This window comes from Phytophthora infestans, genomic scaffold (assembly GCF_000142945.1).
Source record: "Phytophthora infestans T30-4 supercont1.113 genomic scaffold, whole genome shotgun sequence".
Classification (NCBI taxonomy): domain Eukaryota; phylum Oomycota; class Peronosporomycetes; order Peronosporales; family Peronosporaceae; genus Phytophthora; species Phytophthora infestans.
Window position 1 is genome coordinate 249,463 of NW_003303646.1, and position 3,836 is coordinate 253,298.

The window sequence follows — 3,836 nt, forward strand, 5'->3', positions numbered from 1 at the left end:
CACCGCTGTGGACCAAGCAGCTGTACATGGTAATTCAGACGCCGCATCGCGCTGTTGCCTCTTGGGTACGTCAAAGCTGTTGCCTCAGCCCTGTTGAGTGGTTGCCCGGGTCTGTTCGATACCGTCCAGCCCTTCAGGTCATGTCAGTAGTATGCACAGGGTGTCCGAGAACGACCCAGCCCCTCACGGGGCTCACACAGTTCCGAAAATGCTCTAAAACTGTCTATTATGATGCTATGCTATCTTGGTGTACAGGCGCGGGGCTCACTCATGCTCTTAAAGTGTTTTTTGTCTTGATCTCTTGTTCTTGAGCTGTCCTTACACTTGGTCATGGGCTCCTTGCTCTTGTGAGACCGACTGCTGCATTCCTTTCTGTCCCGCCAGAAGTGCTCTCGCAAAGTGTGTTTTGATGTGGGAGCTCACACTTTAAGAGCACCTCTGTATTGCGGGACCGTAACGATTCTTCCGCATGTGGCTGCAGCTTCAGTTTGGCCAATTGGCAGCACGCGCCACTCGCTTTTGGAACGTGGGCACTCGCGGTGGGTCTAGGACCCCTAGGCGCGTGCATGGTGGTAGACGCTCCCAGTCACACCCACCCCAACCTGATTGCTATCGCTACCAACTGCCATACCACTTTGGAGTCTCGGGGCAAGCCTCAGACGGTATCCTGAGAGGTCTCTCTTGAATATATGGTAGGGCAAGAGCCCTACGCCCGTACATACATGCATATACATCTAAAACTACCCTACTGTTATTATACAGCCAGCGCACCTTGTCCTCTCCGCGCCGTCGCTCAAAAATCCAATTTTGTGTTTTGAATGAAAAAAGGTTCGAAAAATATTGCCCAATCAGGGCGAGAGTTAATTGTGTGACGCTTTTAAATTTTATTTGTAATTTTTGCATAGTTAGATCGAGTCAGAAAGGTAGGCGCGGTCGGTAGGATGGGAGGAAACTGTATTAGACAGGCCGGGTGTAGCCATGCGAAAAGGCAGGAAAAAGCAGCAAGAAAGGAACCGGACGGACTTATTGACAGACGGACGGACACGCTGCAAGCTTAGGTGGCGGGAAATGCAGTGGATCTCGAACTTTCGTGGGACAATGGAGATCACAGACTGTTGCGAGATGATGTTGGATGATTGGAGAGCTCAGATCCACGACGAGTGTGCACTTACAGTGAACTGGATCCAAGCGACCTGGATCCGGATGAGTGTACCCATAATAGGGTGACCATAATGATTACGCCATGGATCCGGTGGATCTGAAGATAATACAGCTGGGATGATGGGTCAAGGGAAGAAGGGACATGTAGCCGAGCCTGGTAAGGGATTTAACAAGTGAAAGACATAGAAGGTAGAAATCCAGGCAGGTATAGGCTTAAGTATCAATACAGACTTCTATTTGCACGATAGCACGCAAGTGCCTTCCTGCCTTCAAGAAACGGAACTACATTGGCCGTACGAGCTAGGAGAAGGTTGGGAATTGCGAACCTAGTGTTGGTAGTGATAACTGGATAATAAATTGGCCAGATCCTACAACCTAGTGAGCTTTTCCTATACACATGCAGATCCGACAGGTTAACCGAATTTACTACTTGGTCGGTTACACCCTAGAAGATCTCAACTCTCAAGATCCCGTCACAGGAGGCGGCAAGTACGACGCAAAGGAAAACACAAAGGCAAGGGAACACACCCGCAAGGCAAACCCACGGCCAGATCCACGATCTAGGCCTCGGATCCATAAGCTCGAATATTCGCTTAGGATTCGGAACCATCCACGGACGCAGAGTGAAGATTTTCCACTGCTGCTCCACCCCATCCCCACGCCTCGCCAAGACACTCAAGCTTCACCACTTGAACTCTTCGGAAGTTACCGAGAGAGCAAGGTCCCGCCCTACCGACGGGTACACAAGGTGAGGAAAGTTCAGCAGAACACGGATCATCGGGGGACCCCCTCCGTTAGTCGGTGTCTGGGCGCAGTTGGTAAGTTGGATCTGGCAATCTCGCAGATTTTGCTGATCCCGCTACACCACAATGGTACGCGAGCCCGGACCTTTTGGTGACTCGGGATTTCTCCGAGAGTCCCAAGAAGATGCTCAAGTGAAGATTGAGCCAGGGGAAGAGGCGTCGTCCGAGGTCGGATCGACGAAGACGCTGCTGAATGAAACAAGATCCGCGGATCGATGGAGTTTTGGGAGGAACTCTGTCGACGGAAGAGAGGTGGATCCGGATCCGGATCTAGAAGAGAAACCTCTCTATCCTCCCCAGGTCCCCTCGGGGACCCCTGCGGATCTTGACGCAAGTCAAGATCCGCTAACAAAACAAGGGAAAGTGAAGGCGAAACGGTATGCATTTGCAGATTCACCGGTTAAGCCAACTCCGTACCTAAACCCAACCCCGCTAGTCGAAGAAACGAGAAAGAAGACGAAAACGAGTAAGACTACGCGGAAGAAGATGCAAGCTCCAGAGTCGGAAGAAGACCAAGCTGGATCCAGGTCAAGCTGGTCCGACAAGGATCTCGAGTTTGTGTATCGCCACCAGGCTTTACGCGACTTCCTGCATCAAGATCCTGTCATGCAGATCCTGAATCCACGATAGATCGAAGATCCAAGGGAACCGGTGAGAGCACCAACGAAAACGGCGAACAAGTTGGTGGCAGTCAAAGATCTATTACGTTTGCTTACGGAGTCAGGCATCGTAGCTGGTGTGCTCGACGCAGAGGATATCTTCGAGCTAGACCTGGATCTCATAGTATCGCGACGCGGGACCTCTTTGCCAGAGTTAAGTCCATCACCGGAGAAAGGTCGCGCACTATGGATCCGGTGTCGTCGCCGAGGATCAGCCAAGCTGCGTCCTCGAACTACGAATCCGCCGCTGAGGATGCGTCAGACACGTCATCCGAACCACGACGCATGACTTTAGGACCTCCGGGGCATCCATGCTGGAAGCGCGGGCGAGAATCCGGGGACAGGAAGTCCCCGTGAACGTGAAGGCTCGGGATCCAGTACGCCCTACCCGTGATCTGACACAATCCAGCCAGGATCGAGCCAGATCCGGCAAGAAGCCAGTAGGATTATCGTCAGATCGGGCTCAAGGTAATCGCCTCACGGATCCGGTCTCGCCAGTGGACCCGACGACCACAGGTTCTTCCGACACTTCCTCGGGCACCCTACAGCGACACTTCGAAGCTGCGATGAGTCGTTTCCTGGCCGAACAGGGTATGAGAGCGCCCGTGCCACAAGTGCAAGTGCTCCACGAACATGGAGCCCGAGACGTGGAGATGGAGTCCGTGGAGGGAGACAACTCCCATGATGAGTTCGACCCAGATGATCTGGATGGCCCATCCACTTCGTCAGCAGTGGTAGCAACAGCCACAGCCGGGGCAGGTGGATCGTCCATGATCCAGAGGGTACGGATCTCAGCCATATCGGATCTGAAGGAGTTTACGGGCAAGGATCAAGATGAGGACCGAGCGAGAACATGGATCAGCAAAGTCAAGTCGGCCCTCATGAGAGATCAAGCGTCGGATGCTGAGAAGTGTTTGACCTTTGCGGATCTGTTAGCGGGGTCAGCCAGGAACTGGTATTGGCAGCTGGGCAGATCCACCAGGAACAAGTGGCCAGATTTGCTGCGCAGTTTCCAGACCCAGTACTGTGGATTGGGAGTATCGGTAGCACGACAATACTACCATGCTCGCCGCAGATCGGATGAATTTTTGATAGAGAGACCTACATCGACTAAATGTGGGCGGTCTACGGGCCATGTTGAAGATCAAGGATGGGGGATCCAAGGTACTGCGCAATCATGTGGTTCGCTTCAGCGTCTGTTTGTAAGTCATGA